The sequence below is a fragment of the Carettochelys insculpta genome, chromosome 2, assembly GCF_033958435.1.
Source record: "Carettochelys insculpta isolate YL-2023 chromosome 2, ASM3395843v1, whole genome shotgun sequence".
NCBI classification, from domain to species: Eukaryota; Metazoa; Chordata; order Testudines; family Carettochelyidae; genus Carettochelys; species Carettochelys insculpta.
In genome coordinates, this window is record NC_134138.1 from 47390882 (window position 1) to 47408309 (window position 17428).

At 45.7% G+C, this 17428-nt stretch overlaps 1 protein-coding gene across 2 annotated transcripts in view; it reads right to left on the minus strand.

Annotated features, from left to right (window-relative positions):
- The window catches only part of PLEKHF2 (pleckstrin homology and FYVE domain containing 2), a 32943-nt gene extending 17267 nt beyond the window's left edge, over positions 1-15676 (minus strand). For both annotated transcript variants that reach the window (XM_074986909.1, XM_074986910.1), the window contains exon 1: positions 15429-15676. The gene's annotated coding sequence lies outside the window, so the exon portion shown is untranslated. The remainder of the gene's footprint in view (positions 1-15428) is intronic.
- Between the last annotated feature and the right edge of the window lie 1752 nt (positions 15677-17428).

A 17428-nucleotide genomic window follows, 5' to 3' on the forward strand; every position in this document is an offset into this window, starting at 1 on the left:
TGCAAAGTAGTCTGAGAGATAAAGACTTTGAACTGGAGAGAGAGACTGATCCCTGACTGGGGAGCAAAACCAGCCTGTGTACTGAGAACTGTGAGCTGCCTGTAGTAGCTGTTAGGGGGAGAGACTGGTTGATTCTAATATTGCTTAGTCTGTAGCGTTTTTATTGAACTCCTTATTTCTAGGTAACCAACTCCGATCTCTCTTCCTGCTACTTGTTATCACTTAAAAAATCTCTCTGTGGTTAATAAGTGTTTTATATTTTACCTAAACCGGGGTAGTTTTGATTGAAGTACTTGGAGAACCTCAACTCCAAGTTAAAGTGCGTTGCTGCAAATCCACTGCTCTTTCGTCAGAGTGGTGAACTAACAAACAAGCACTGTTCAGTGGTATCCTAAGTAATGTAGGACAGTATCTTTCTGGGGTGCAAGGCTGTAGTGAATGATGCCTCCCTCTGTATGACTGAAAGTGGGTCAGGGAACTTTTATGCAGTTTAGCTGCAGTGGGGGCTCCACATTGCGATGGCTGAAATATCATAGCATCTGGAGGGGGTTTGCTGCGGGTCTCTAGCAGAGCATTGCACGAAACAGCACAGGCTAGAGAGTTAAGGAAGCACACCAGTTCCAGGCTGCACTCCAGGGATGCTGTTACACTGATATTCCGAGAAGAAAAGAGGGAGTTTTAGTGTTGTCAGGAAAGAGTTTACATACCACATCAGCCATCGAAATCCAGTATAGATTACTTTCTTTGAAATCTGTATTAGGGGAAAAGCAATGAAATCAAAGAATGTGAAACTAGACACAAACATAAGACTCACCATACCAGAAAAAGCATCACAAAGTCAAGAAAAAGAATAGCTTCATCATTTAAAAAGTCTTGTTTTATTGATTAAAACTAAGGATTGCAGAGCATGCCACAAAACCAGCAATATTCCAGATGGAATGAATACTTAAGTTTTTGAGAATCCTAGACAACTGGAGATAGATATTACAAGATGAGAAGAAAAAGCACCCCACACTACAATATGGAAGCTAGAAAGAGGGCTGCAAATTATACAGTGAGGGAAAGCAGCTTAAGGGGATGGGATTCTATTTAAGATGTTATAATCCCTGAACAAAGAATCAAAGAGTAACTTAAAACTTGTCAGATATACTTACAAGGAGAACTTGCAGTGTTCTTCAGTCTTAACTTCTCTAGCAAAAAGTTAATAATTCTAGAGACTCTAATCTTATTGACCTATAAGCCTGACAAGCCAAGCACTTCACGTTTTGTTTAAAGTTGTCAGCACATGGATACATCAACACCTCCAGACAAGATGTAGCAGATTTCAACTTGGTTTCTACCCTGTAGGAGGTATAAGGGAAGTCATCTTGGCCCTGAAGATCTTATGTAAATCACAATAGTGATGCAAAGGGAAATTTACGTGTGCATTTTGGATTTTGAGAAGGCATTTGATAAAAACATAAGGGACATTCATGAGGACTGTAATACTGACTTCTGAGCTCTACAATTAATAAAAGGCTGTATGGGAACAGAAAGCAGCAAGAAAAACAACCTACGAATTTGAGGATTGCAACATCAAGAAAAGTGCATTTTATCTCTGCAACTACTTAACATAGTTGGAAGGTATAACGAGGGAAAGTTTATAAGACACCATATAGCAAATGCATGTTAATGGCATATACAGGAACACAAAATATGCCAGTGGCACATTTTCTCATAGCTCTGACTAGGGGTGAACTCCAGAACATATTAGTATTGTTCACAGTAATAACAAAGAACGACAATCAACATTTGGATGAAAAAACATAAGCAAGCATTTATGCATCAGGTAGGCAACACCTTTATCTCAACAATCAAGTGGTAGAACAAGCAAATAGTTCCCTCTGCCTAAGAAGAGTAACAACATCAGACAGAAAATGTGATATTATGAGAAAGCTACAGCTTAGCCCCATATTATAGCATTTACGCTCTCTCTCTCTCTCTCTCCCCACTGCCTGATTGTGTACGTTCGGTTCCAAATGAGGTGTGTGGTTGACTGGTCACTTTGTAACTCTGTGGTTTTCTGTACGTCAGATGCATTAACACTATAATTAGTCACATCATAAACTGGTACATATATCAGATCTGTTTAATGATTACAGAATGGATATGGGAACATTTGTAAAGATATTGCACATTTCAACTGAGTTTTTATTCTACAGTTTAGAATGTTATGGCCACTAGTGCTTCCAGGATTCTGCAAAATGCTGCAAAAACTAAACTTATTTTAGAGGTTAAGGAAATGCCATATCCACGTGAGAAGTAAAACAAAAATACCCAACACACCTCACTGACCTGGCCCCCCAAGTGAGGAGAAGAAAAAAAAAAAAATAACCCTTACACGCATGACTCCCCAAATGAAAAGCAGGGGAAAAAAAAAATAGACACTCACTTAACTCGGGGATGAGGGTTCCCCTGATGAGTGAGGCTCAGGGCTTCCCCCAGGACCAGATTAGTGTTTTTGAGGGCCTGGGGCTAGAGGATTTTGTGAGGCGCCCCCAGGTTCTGGTGTGGTGCCAAAAACAAGGGGCTCAATGTGCAGGGGAGGCTGCTGGGGAGCAGTGTCTGGGCAGGAGGTAGGGTGCAGAAGCAGGGTGCGGGGGAGAGGTCTGGATTGAAGGTTGGGTAGAGGAGACTGGGGGCACTTACTTGGCACAGCTACTATTTGGCAAGGGGCACAGGTAGTTCTGTACCACCCCGTGCTTGCAAGGACCATGCCTTGCTGATCCAGCTGGCTGGGAATTGTGGCCTATGTGAGCAACACAGGTGGAGCCTATAGGCAAGTGTGGGGACAGAGCTTCCCTGCTCTGTCACTCCCGCAGCTGGGACTGAGGGTAACAGCAGCGCACAGAGCCACTTCCTTCCTCCCCACACCCTAGGCAAAGCTGGCCATTCAGGGGCTATAGGACCATCTCCACCAGTGGGCATCCAGCGCTTGTGCTCCAGCCACATGGTAGGACCCCAAGTTTTGGAGACTTACTGTAGGGCTGGAATGCCAACACCAGCTCAACCCACTGCATGGGTGGGGAAAGGGGCAGGGAGAGCCCAGGGCCTCACCGCAGGCCTGATCAAGACGACCTGGGGCCAGACTTGGCCAATGGGCCATAAGCTTTCATCCCTGGCCTAAATTTTTAGACTTAAGCGTCAGATTCCCTCACTGGGCTTGCATTCTTTTGTACCCTACTGCAGGAAACATGCGATTGCTAGGGAAGAAACTCAATTCTATGGCAAAAGAAGGTTGCTTATCAGTAAGGGTTCTGCCATGCTACAAGTTCAAGTATTTTTGTAATCATAATCATATCCCCTGATTCATTATATCAAGCTGCTGTGTAGTCAAAATTCAACTATGTCTGTTTTAACCTGTTCAGATAAGAGCGATCAGTTGAGGACAACAAGAAAGTTGCACCCCAGCAGGGCCCACAGGTAATCCATCATACTTCGACAAAGAACTGACTTACCCTTTCTGGAAGTTCCATGGTTCACAGAACACTAAAAAGAGTACAAGTGGAGAGAACATGTGTAAAACAATGACTACACTATTATTTGGGCATATTTCAGTGCACATGATTTTTTTTTTTTTTTAACTGCACAAAAGCGTCTGGCCATTCACATACCCACTCAAGCCTCAAAACTATAATATTCAGAGGATACCACCAACATACAGGTCCCCATGATTTTACACATTCCCACAGATCAAAGCTGGTTCTAAATGCAGTAACAAAAACAACAGACAACTTTAACTTCCATTTCTGACCTGGTAGGATCAGTTGCTTTAAACCTGCCAAAAGTTACAGAAAGCTGGAACAGTAGAAAAAATATTTCTGTTTTCAAAAACAATCACAGTACAATAGTTCTACAACATTGTTAGATGGCCAACATGGCTAATCTAATCACCTGCTTAACAAAGTTGGAATACGGGTAAAGCATTCTCGTATAACACTTTCAAAGTGGTGGTATATTCTGTTTGCAATTGCATTTCATTTGTCTGTATACAGTAACCTTAAATTCCTGTCCACATTACAAGTCTGTGTCTAACTCCATGGATGGTTAAAAAAAAATCCTACCAGAGCTAACACTAATTCACCAGTAAGAGACACAGCATAAACAGGTTCCTATGGCAAAACTCATTTACCACTCTTTTAGTTAAGCCTATTGAAAGCAGGGTAAAAACACAAGTCTAGGTACAAAAGCCATGTCTATATCAGTTCTCCCAGCAGTTCAACTGCACAAGATGGACAACTCCTCCAGGGAAAGCAGGGGTCAATAGATAGTGAAGTCGTGACTTCACAACATAGTCTTCTAGTGGTACACATATTATGATTCTGCACTCTTTGGACCTCTAAAGAGAGACTACAAAATATCTCATCTTTAGTAAGCTGACCTGAGTCTCAGTGTGGGTTCAGAGCTGAACGGTCCACCATAGACATGGTTTTCTCTGTTAGACAACTACAAGAAAAGTGCAGGGAGCAGAACAAACCTCTGTATATTGCCTTCATCGACCTGACCAAGGAATTTGACCTCATCAGCAGAAAAGGTCTGTTCGTGATTCTGGCTAAGATCAGCTGTCCCTCAACTCTGCTCAGCATTATTAGGGCCTTCCATGAAGGGGACCGTCGTATACGCCGGATCCACATCCGAACCCTTTGAGATTCTCAGTGGAGTGAAGCAGGGGCGTGTGCTGGCTCCAACACTGTTCGGCATCTTCTTTGCAGTTTTGCTCAAATATGCCTTCAGAACTGCTACAGAGGGCCTCTCTCTCTGCACAAGAATGGACGGCAACCTCCTCAAACTGTCGAGCCTTAGAGCGAAGACCAGGGTGCTTACGAAGCGTCTAAGGGAGTTCCTTTTTGCTGACAATGCAGCTATTGCTGCTCACATTCAGCAGGAACTGCAGTCACTCATAACTCGCTTTGTGGATGCATGCATGGAATTTGGCCTCACAATCAGCTTAAAGAAGATTCAGGTGAGGGGCCAAAACGTGGGTAACGAGCCATCTATCAGTGTGCTAGACTACGAACTGGAAGTCGTCCATGAGTTCGTGTACCTAGGCTCGACGATCTCGGACAACTCGTCACTTGATAGCGAGATCAACAAGTGCATTGGAAAAGCCGCCACAATGTTCTCCAGGCTGACGAAGAGAGTATGGGCTAACAATAAGCTCTCTGTACACACCAAGGTGCAGGTCTACACAGCCTGTGTTTTGAGCATGCTGCTGTACGCCAGTGAAACATGGACTTTGCGCTCAAAACAAGAGCAGTGACTCAACACATTCCACATGCGCTGCCTTAGGCGCATACTCGGTATCTCATGGCAGGACAAGGTCCCCAATAGTGCAGTGCTTGAGAGGGCAGGCAGCGCCTCCATGTTCACCCTTCTCAAACAGAGGCGTACGTGCTGGCTGGGCCATGTCTCACACGACAGCTGGCCGAATACCAAAGGACCTCCTCTTCGGCAAACTGGCGTCTGGAAAGAGGCCGAAAGGGCGACCTAAATTGCGCTACAAGGACACGTGCAAGTGTGACCTCAGCGCTCTCTCTATCAGTGTGAACACCTGGCATTCGCTTGCCTCAGACACGCATGCCCGGAAACAGGGAGTGAAGGAAGCTCTTGTTGTGTATGAAACTACCTTGGTGAAGGAAGCGGAAGACAGGAGAGCCCTCAGGAAGATCCGTGCCCGTGATACCAGAGCAACATCTGCCTACTGCTGCTCACAGTGCGGAAAGGACTGCCGCTCCCGGATTGGATTGCACAGCCACAAAAGACGCTGCTTGAATCAGTCCAACTGGGGTGCAAATCCATGATCCTTCGGGATCGAAGGATGCCTACTACTACCAGTAAGCTGACCAAGAATCACGTGCTGCAACCACAAAACCCCAGAATCCCCAGCCATGACAACATTCGGCAACATTCTGAAGACTTAATCGAACTGATACATGGCGCTCAAAAATCTTCAATATAGAGCAAACAGTCAATCCAATTACAGAGGAGACTTCCAGTCCTTCACACCAACCAACATACGCTACAATTATACATAACAATTGAAAAGGAGGTCTAACAACAATATTGTCAATGCCTCTTGACTGGGCCTCCAACATACGGGGCTTACACAATAGTAATTATTACTTATCTCATTAAAACAGCAACCACCACCACCCCCCAACTCCATCGTCACAGTGCTTCTGCTCAAAGAGCAGTAGTCAAAATCACTTCCCCCTATGGATTTCCAGCACAGGTGTATGATGGAAGTCAGTATGACAGTTTAACGTTGATAGCTAAATGATAACTATGACAGGGATTAAAAAACGAAACACTTCAGTGATTTTGAACCTTCGGGACATGCACACAACTAACACATTAATGTCTTACTATCATCATCATAATCTTCCAGCCTACACTTAGCATTCACTTGATATGACTTATTTCAAATTATTCTGAAAGTCTTAAAAGCAGAATTATCCAGGCTGGACTCACTTAAAAATCAAGGAAAAAAATAATTGATTTTAAACAGGTTCCCACAGATAATGCTTCATATATTACTTAAACAATGTTGCAAATCTCATCACAAAAAATTGTTAATTTACAACTCAGGGCATTTTGCAACATCGAAGAGGGTGTACTTTGTGTCTTTTTTTTTTTAAAGATAAAATTGAAATCAAGTTAGGAAATAGTACATGATACTAATTTCCTGTGGGTAGCTACAGATGCAGCCACAGTACATCAGGAATAGAAAGAACTAAATCATGTAAACACCATAGCACTTATATTTTATTAAACTAAGTCTTAAATGTTACATAAATATTTCACAGTTAACAGAGACAGACGTGCTAATCTATATACTGTCAAAACAAAAAAGCAGTCCAGCAGCACTTTAAAGACTAACAAAATAATTTATTAGGTGATGAGCTTTTGTGGGACAGACCCACTTCTTCAGATCGTAGCCATACCAGAACAGACTCAATACTTAAGGCACAGAGAACCAAAAATAGCAATCAAGGTTGACAAATCAAAAAAATATTATCAAGGTGAGCAAACTAGAGAGCAGAAGGGGGTGTGTGTGTCAAGAATTAGATAAAGCAAAGTATGCAAAAGAGCCCCTATAACGAGCTAGAAAATTCCCATCCCGGTTCAAACCACGTGTTAATGTGTCGAATTTGAATATAAGAGTTCAGCGGCCTCTCTCTTTTCAACCTGCTGTGAAAATTCCTCTTCAGTAAAACGCACTCCATTAAAGTACTGGCTGATAGGTTTGTGAATCAGGAGCGTTTTTTATGTCTGTTTTATGCTCATTAATTCTTTGTCTAAGAGAATTTGAAGTCTGTCCAATACACAAAGCATAATTAAAGACCTACAACCGATCCTTAATCAGGATGCTACACTCCAGAAGGTACGAGGTAACAGGCCTGTTCTCTCCTACAGATGACCTCCCAACCTTACAAGGATCCTCACCAAAACAACCACAGTCTATGCTGCAGTAACACCAGTCCTGGAGCCTTTCCTTGCAACGAGGCCCGTTGCCAACTTTGTCCACACATCTATTCTGGAAATAGCATCACTGGACACAACCAGGTTATTCACAGAATCACGGGCACATTCTCACGTTCCTCAACTAACATCACAGATGCCATGATGTGCCAACAATGTCCAGATGTTTTGTATATTGGACAGACTTCAAACTCTCTTAGACAAAGAATTAATGGGCATATAACACACAAAAATGCTCCTGATTCACAAACCTGTCAGCCAGCACTTTAATGGAGTGGGCCATTCTGTTAATGACCTGAAAGTCTGCATTTTACTGAAGAGGAATTTTCACAGTGGATTGGAAAGAGAGGCTGCTAAACTCTCTTCTATATTCTTGTCCTATCACCAGAGGTTGGGAACAATTTTTCTCCCCCCTTCTTGTAACAACCTTTTGCATACCCAAAAACTATTATGTCCACTCTGTTTTCTTTTCTCCAGATTAAGCCAGCCCAATTCTTTCAAACTTCCCTGTTAAGTCACATTTTCCAGACATTTAATCATTTTTGTTGTTCTCCTCTGAACTTTCTAAAATATGTCCACATTTCCTGGCACCCCAGAATACTCCAATTGAGGACTAATCAGCATGCAGTAGAACAGAAGAATTACTTCTTGTCTTTTGCTCACAACAGTCCTCCTAAGACGTATGCTTTTTTTGCAATAGTGGTACACTGTTGAATCATTTAGCTTATGAACCACCACGAGCCCCAAATCCCTTTGCACAGTACTTCACCCTAGGCAAGTGGAAGGCAAAATACAGCCCACAGGCCAGATGAGGCCTACAAGACCTTTGGATCCAGCTCACAGCTTGCAGAAAGCAGCCAGCTGCTGGGGTCACAAGTGAAGCTACACTGAGTGCACCCCCTTAGGGAAGGGAGTCTCCGCACACTGCCCCTACCCCCAGGACAATCTTGCAGCTCCCACTAGCCAATGGGAAGCCAGCCAATGGGAGCTGCCTGGGTCATGCTTGTGGTGCAGGCAGCATGCAGAGACACCCTCCCCACTTCCCTGCAGAGGGTGCAAAGGCACACATGGCACCAACACCTGGCTGCTTCGTGTGGTGTTGAGGAGCTCCCAGCAAACAGAAAGCCTGCCCGAGGGTCCTGTTGGTCCACCAGCTGGAACTGCCTAGGCTATGTACTCCTCAGCCAGAGGCTGCACTTGGCACCTCATCCCCTCCCTGCCCCACAACTCCATGCCCAAGGTTACAACCCAAGGACTCTGTATCCCCACCCCAAATCACAACCTTCTTCCAGACCCTACATTTCCTCCTACATCAGGTCACAACCCAAACCCTCTGCACTCTCAACCCTGCACCTCCTCATGGATCCCAATCCCCTGCCTCAAATCACAAGCCTCTCCCTCATCCAAACTCCCTCCCAGACTCTACACACCCTCCTGCAGCCCAAACTCCTAACATGAGCTCACCTTTGCACTCAACCTACACACCAGATCCTGCCACACCTCCATTAATATCACAGAAGAGTTACTGCTCACCCCTATCCTAGGCAGTCATTTCCTACTCTGTGTGTGTGTGTATAACTGATTATTCCTTCCTCAGTTTAGTATTTTACATTTGTCCTTACTGAATTTCATCCTATTTCCTTCAGGCCATTTGTCTAGATTATTTTGAATTTAATCCCAGGTCCCAAACCATTTGCAAATCCTCTCAGCTTGGAATCATCCATAAACTTTGATGACTATATTGAACAGAAACAAACCCACAACTGATCCCTGCAGCACCCCACTCAACATTCCCTTCCAGCTTGACTGTAAACCAAGGATAACTACCCTCTAGAAGCTGTTTTCCAAACAAACAATTGTGCACTCAATTTACAGTAGCTTCATCTAGTAGTTTGCATTTCCCCAGCTTATTCATTAAAGAAATCATGGAAAACACTATTGAAAACTTTATTCCAAATATACCACATCTGCTACTACCCCCCACATTGAAGTGCCATGTTAATTATGTCAAAGAAGCTATTATGTTGATTTGACATGGTTTGTTCTTAAGAAATCCATGTTATTTATCTTCTAGGTGGTTGCAAATTGATCATTTTTGCTCCATTATTCTGGATACTGACCCAGATTGTCCTTATTTCTCTTTTTATAGATGGGCACTATATTTGCACTTTTCTAGTCTTCTGGATCAGTCCTGTCTTCCATGACTTTGCAAAGATAATCATGAATGGCTAAGATATCTACTCGGGCAGCTCCTTTGGCATTCTAGGATCAGAGGGGGAAGTAACAAAAAATCTGTTAATACAAGGGCCTTGAGCAGAGGGGGCAGGGCTGGGGGGGGGGGGCAGCCTCCACCAGTCAGCCTGGGGCTCTGGTGACAATGGGCCCCAGCCATAGGAGCCAACTTCTCATTTTGCTGGGGGGTGCCCAACCCCCACCCTCACTCTACCATTTCCTCCAAACTCCTGCCCCACCTCTTCCCACTCCTGCTCTACCTCACCCTGCTTCTTTCGTGCCTCAGCACGCCCTGGTCCCCGCTCCTCTCCCTCCCTCTCAGAACTGGAATGCTGCAAATCTGCTGTTCACAGTTCACCAGAAGCACTGGGAGGTAAGGGAGGAGTTGGTAAGCACAGGGATTCCAGTGCAGGGGAGTAAGGGGGAAGATTGGGTATAGTGGGTGCTCTGAACCCACTGATTTTTCTCCATGGGTGTTCCAGCCCTAGAGCAACCACAGAGTCAGCACCTCTGCCTCGGACTCTGGCTACTGCCATTGTAGTGGTGGTGGCAGGCCAGGAGCCCCGGGTCCTTTTAGATCACTGGACCTCAGGCCAGTTGTCCCTTTTGTCTGACCTCCTTGGCAGCTCTAATGGTGCAGTCCTTAAAGTGCTGCTGTACAGCACTTTATGTTAGCTGCATACCAGCCCATACCAGCATCTACTTTCCTACCGGTACACCATACTGCACCCCCTTCACCTCTGTCTAGGATGCATTTCCTCTAGTCACCAGGGCCTGAAGACATCTAACTTGTCCAGGTTATGTCTACACTAGCACTTTAATCAATAAAGCTTTTCTCATACCTGAGTGGCATAAGTTACACCAACAGACATGCTGGTGTAGGCAGCACAGGGTCAGTGGAAGATGCTTTTTACGTCTTGCCAAGGTTGGTTAACTTATGCTGGTACAAGAGCCACATACAGTAAACTCTTTGATATCCAGCATCCATGGGACTGGGAGGTTGCTGGATAATCAAATATTCTGAAACACAGAGTAGCTCAAGCTGGGTTGGAGAGCAGAGGAGCCTGCTGGCTGCATGCACATGCAGCACCGAGAGACACAGGGCAGCGCTGAGCAGGCCAGCCTCCCTAAGGGGCAGAGCATTGCTTTCACTCTTTACACAAACCCAGCCCCGACACCATTTCTCCGTGCTCCCACCCACAGTCTGCTGGCCAGAGCTACTTAGCTGTGAGTTATACCGGTTATTTGAGCGTGCACCAGTTACTCAAATACCAATTAAATAAGAGTTTACTGTACCTTACCTTGCATCAGCTGTGCCACGACCAAGTCTCAGGTATAGAAACAGCCTACCTAATTTTAAAACTTTTTCCTTCCCTATTATACTTTTGATCTTACCACACTGTCACTGGCATTCTCTGCGTTAGATGTCCAATCACTACTCAGATTTTTGGTGTAAACTGAAACAAAGGAATTTAGCACCTCTGCCATTTCCACATCTTTCAGAAGCTGAAGATGGATGGCAGGAGAGAGATGGCTTGATCATTACGTGTTTGGTCCACTCTGTCGGGGCACCTGGTATTAGCCACTGTCAGCAGACACGATCCTGGGCTGGATGGACCTTTGGTCCGAACCAGCATGACCATTCTTACCATTTTCCCCCTTTGCTCACAGAAGTCTGTCAGTAACAATAAGCAATTAAATTGCCTGAATCCTAAAAGGGGACTTGATTTGAGTCTCTTATTTCAGAAGCAGAAGTAGTCAAAAATCTGTTTGTCGGTTTCATTTCAGTCTTCCCTAGTTGTGCCAATACATCTTATTTTAATTTATTATTTTAAATGTAATATGAACTCAATTTATTTGGCAGTATTAGACATCAATCCCTTGAGTAACCTAATTTAATGAATATGAAGTCTTATGTTGTTTCTGGGCCACTACGGTCAATTCATTCAATGTATTAAAGGAATCCATAATCCAAAATTCCAGGTATGTGCAGTAAGTTTGCTTACAAAAATGTCTAGGAAACCAAGGATTAAAATCAACAGCTGGGCAGCCATCATATTTCTACATAAAGTGGGACAGTTTAAAGTACAGGTTGAACCTCTCTAGTCCGGAACCTTCTGGACTTGACTGGTGCCAAATGAAAGAATTTGCGGGACCACTGGAGGTCAGTATTGTTGGTAATGCTCCTAGACACTTCCACGGCTTACAGGGCTCTTAGAAGACATTTAGGGGTAAAATAGAGCTAAATAAACAGCACAGAGCACTGAGAGCCAGGACTGGTGGCTGTAAACAAACTTTATGGGACTAAGTGAAATATGGCCATGATAAGTGGTCATTTAGTTAACTAAAATCACACCGGATTTTTGATGATGGGAGATGAGAGTGCCAGACTAGGGAGGTTCAACCTGTAATACCCAAGTAGTACTTTCCAGGAATGTAATTCATTGTTCCTTAACACAGAAAACTATCACCGATTGGTCATGAAACTAAAAGAGAAAAAAAGCAACTGAAAGTAATATTCTACTTTTCTTTTGCTTTGCTTTAAATGTGTAATAGTTAAGTCTTTTTCTTGAATTGTTTTCAGATTAACTCATTTAAAATGAGACTCAACAGATCAAACATGCACTTCAATATATAAATTACAGAAATGCTAACAGTCATGTTGATAGATGGAAAATTCAGGTTTTATAAAAAAAATTTTAGTGATTGTGTCGTGCTGTTCAAACCTCTTTGGTTCATCCAAGACATCTACTTACTTCCAATCAAATCTATGAATAAATTATTATCTTTAAACAGACAAGGTGTGTGAAAATGTCATTTATTGAACCAACTTCTGTTGATGAAAGGGTCAAGCTCGCAAGCAACACAGAGTTCTTCTTTGGGTATGGGAAAGGTACTCAAAGCATCCTAAATAAAAGGTGGAACAAGTAGCTCAGCATAAGTAGTCCATACATACTCTAAAGCCAAGATTACACAACTGGCCTATATCCACACCACTAAGCAATGTAGTTATAATGACCTACTCTCCTGGGTAGACATAGCTATATCAATGGGAGAGTTTCTCCTATTAATACAGCTACTGCCTCTTGGGAGAATGTCTACCATTTGTGCAGTTTGCACTGATGGGGAAGTGGATTAAACGCATCTTCATACACTTTATCACTGTAAAGACAAGTCCTAAGACATTTACCAGTCCTGAAGAAGAGCTGGATAACTTGACTCCTTCATCAACAGAAGATGGTCCGATAAGACCACAAGAAGTCCCGTGGTATCTCACAGACGAAGAGATATTTTGGAGCATAAGCTTTTGTGGGCCAAGACCCACTTCATCAGATGCAGGAGTCATGACTCATGCATCTGACAAAGAGGGCCTTGGCCCACGAAAGCTTAAGCTCCAAACTCTCTCTTAGTCTATGGGATTCTCTATACCACCTCCCTACTTCAAAAGGAGAATGGTAGAGCAGGGTGGTGGGAGTTTATTAATGAAGTGCTGCGGTGCATATGCAGCACTTTATTAAGCAAATTCCCCCCTGCGCCAACTCTGAAGGCTTTAACTTCTAAGTGCCAGCTTGTGTGTAGCCACAACTCACCCACCAGTACTTCGAAGTCCCTCTACTCCTCAAAATTTTGAGGAGTAAAGGGACTTTGAAGTTGCCCAGGCACTCAGAAGTACTGGCGGGTCAGCTGCAGCTATATGCAAGCTGGCACTTTGCAGTTCAACACTATGGAGTTGGTGCTGGGGGAAGGGGGAATTTGCATTAATAAACTCCCGAAAACCTACTTATCGTCCTTTTGAAGTAGAGAGTTAAGTAATTGAAGTAATAATTGGAGGCACACATCTCCTAGAACTGGAAAGAACCTCGGGAGGTCACCTAGTCCAGTCCCCTGCCCTCTTGGCAGGACCAAGCACCATCCCTGACATCTATTTGCCCCAATCCCTAAATAGCCTCCTCAAGGACTGAGCTCACAACCCTAGGTTTAGCAGGCCAATGCTCAAACCACTGAGTTATCCCCTCCCCTCTGCCCCCCAAGGTAGTGTAGGCACAGCCTATAAGGTGCCACAGGACTTCTTGTTGTTTTTGAAGACACAGACTAACATAGCTACTTCTCTGGTCCAATATGAGATTACTTCACCCATCCTCTCTCTAAAATCCTAGGACCAAACTTGGCTACAACACTGAAGACTTTAAACAAGTCACATTTATGCAATTTCCTCAAATTAAATATTAAAAATATTTGAACACTTATCTTCCACTTGCTATGTTTATTCAAATGTCTTCATAAAAGCCCACAGGAGATGAGAGTAACAACGAACAGATCATATTTAAGAGAAACTTTAACTGATTTTAGGAGCTAACATCTGTCTGTTCTTATAAAAAGTTTTCACATATTAACAGTAAAGCCATTCTTGAAAAACCATGGACAGGAACTAAATGCCCGTGTAAATCCTATATACTGTTGCATTTGTCTAGAAGTCCTTGCTGTTATACAGTGCTCAGGCCCAGATGTTGCAACATGACACAGATTCCCATACTCACATGGACACCCACTGAATTCAGGGTACCCCATATTTACACAAGGGTCTGTCCACACACATAATGCTGCAGCATGGAAGCCTTGTATCCTCCCCCTCCCCACACACACCCCACACCCCTAAGAAGTCTCTCTTCTGACACTGACTGAGCATGGAAAATACATTTGCTTCTAGGGATAAATTGCAACATGAATTGTGAACTTTACATAAGACACTTAAGCAATTTCTTTTTAAAGAGCTTCAGAGAGCTTCAATCCTTCCACTACTGTCACAACCCTGAAAAACCCCAATTATACAAACGTAATAATTTCTTACAAGAAAAAAAAAAAAAAGAACCAGCCTACAAAACATAGTGCCCAATCTTCAAACCAGTCCCTACCCTCCGCTGCAATATTTATCCTCATACAAGTGTCCGGGATACTGGGGCTGTAGTTGGAACTGAGTGTGATTTATTGTGACATGAGAAAAACTCAGGATCCGAAGACCGCGGCCAGCCCTGATTCCCTTTCGGCGACGTTTACCCGCGGCTGTCACAACCCCCGGGTCATTTCGGGTGACGATACAGGCAGAGGCGCTCGCTGCCCCGCTCCCGGAGCGATGCTGCCAAGTGGCAGGGAGGGGGTTCCTTCTTGCAGGCCGGCACTCAGCCCCCGCGGCGCCGAACCGAACTGGCCCGGCCCGGGCAGCGGGCGGCTCCCGGAGGGGCGTTCAGCAGCTCTACGCCCCCTGAGGGAAGGCAGGGCTGGAGCCTGCCCGCTGGCACTGCCCGCGGCGGGGCTGGGTGAATAACCCGCCGCCTCGGGGTGGGCTCCGGGCACCCGCCAACTCCCAGCGCGGTCGCGCCCGAGGCCCCCCGTTGCCACCCCGCCCCGGGACGGGGCCGACTCCGCACCCAGCCCTGGAGCGACGCGGGGGAGGAGCCCCGCGGGCGCAGCCTGTCGCCACAGATCCCGCACCCGAGGTCGGGCTGGCGCCCGCAGGGGTCTCTCCCGCGCCCGCCCCCGCTAGTCGGGAGCCCAACATGGCCGCGGAGCGGCAGCCGGAGCCCCAGCAGGGAAGGAGGGCCCACAGGGATCTGCCCGCCGCCGGTCGGGCCACGCGAGACGAGACCCGACCCGACCCGCCGCCCCGCGCCGCTTACCCGGGGAGCGCGCAGCCCGGCGCGCGCAGCTCTCTCCGCTCGAGCCCCCTCCAACAGCCAGCCCCGTCCCCGCGGCCCGACCGCGCTCACACATAACCGTCCCCGCAGCTGCTGGAGGACGGGCTCCAGGGGCCCCGCCCCAGCCCTCGGGATCGGGGGGAGGGGCCGCTGCAGCCATCTTGGGAGTGGAGGGGAGAGGCGCGGTGGGGAGGGGCTGCGTTGCGCTCGGCTGGTGGGGACGTGGGGGCTCCGGCGCTTCCCACCATGCTCTGCGCTGCGGGCAACGCGGGAGAGTCCCCTCTCCCCCGCCCTGCCCCTCAAGGAGCGTCCCCCTCCCCCAGCTACCTGCCCCTGCCCCTTTCACTTACTGAAGAGGTGGTGCCCCGTTCCCACCGAGCTACCAACCCTTAGCCCCGCACCCATGGGAGAAGCCGCGCACAGATCTGCCCTTCCCTAGCCCCCCTCGCTGGTAACGTCTCCCCCCGTGCAGCTCCGGGCTTGCCCCAAGCCTGCTCCCCGCCTGAGGCAAGCACTTCCGCTCCCTGGGTGGTTCCGTTAAGGAGTTGTGTCGAGGTCTTCCCTAGGGAGGCGCCTCCTGACGCGGGTGAGTCAATGGACGAGTTACTGGGCCTCAGTTTTGGGCCACAACTGCTGTCGGAGCTGTGTGCGACGGGGAAGATGGCACGTTTGAGCTGGATCCCAAGCCGACGTTCGCGTGGAGCACATCAAAGCTGTGTGAACAACAGTTTTAACCGTCAGTTCTAAACTTTCAAAAGAAACGGGTTATTTTGATAAACAAGACCCAAACGTCCTCTGCCCCAGTCTTTCCCTCAACTTCATTTCCACGCAGGCTTCTTCCTCATTAATTCTGAGTCTCTTAGCCCTGTCTTCGTCTCTCGCTGTTTTTTAATATCTCCATGCCGTGTCTGCACTTGCATTCCTCATTTGAAAGCATGCAAATCAGGGAAATCGAAAATGCAAATGAGGTGCAGATTGACATATTTGGTGGCTCATTTGCATATTCTTTCAAAAGAAGCAAAGTATATGCAGCTGTTTCAAAAGTAAACCAATCTTAGAAAGAACACTTCTTCCTAAAAAAAAAAAAAAAGGAAGAAGGGGTGTTTCATAGAGGCGGATTACTTTTGAAAGAGCTGCTTCTACACTGCTTTTCTTCTTTCCACAAAACATGCAAATAAGGCATCCTATATGTAAATCTGTGCCTCATTTGCATTTTGTTTTCTTCATTTGCATGCCTCTTTCAGAAGGGGAATACTAGTGTAGACATAGCCCATGTGATTTTCTCTTTTGGCTTCTCCCTCTCTCTTGTTTACTTTTGCCCACTCTCAAGCTTGTCTTTTGGCATTTCATTACAAACGTTTGCACCAACTTAATACTAAATTATGCCAGTCTCTCTCCCCTCTTCAGTAAAACTCCTGAAGATCCAGCCATCTCCCATGACATAATTGTTTCCTGAAGCACTTGCAATTCTCTGTGTTGAACTAGTGGAGTCCTTAGGTTGTAAGACTCTTGAAGCCAGTATTTATTCAGCTCAGCACAATTCCTCTAATGGAGTGTTTTTCAGTTTTTCCCATGCTGGTATCCTGCTCTCATCTAACCAGTTTACTTGGCACCCTCCTGCCATTTTGCAATATGGGAAAGGTAGAAAGTAGTTGTATCATCCTTATAGTTAGTCACAATCCTCATGCATATACTGCTGTGTTTCTCATCTGAGACTGGGGAGTAGCCCTTAGCAGGCTCATGAAAGGCAATTGGGGGTGAATGGGACATGAACCATTGCAAATTTTACACAAAGAATATCTTCCCCCACTTCTTGAACTCCTATGTCCTTCCATGTCAAGCAGTCTATGTCAGCGTCCTCAAACACACAGGAGTGGCTGTGTGTGGATAGGGGGACCATTGTTATCAATTATAAATTTACTATCAGAGCAAAAAGTGGAAGAAGATCCTGAAAAATTTTGACTTTGGGCTCATCAACCAGA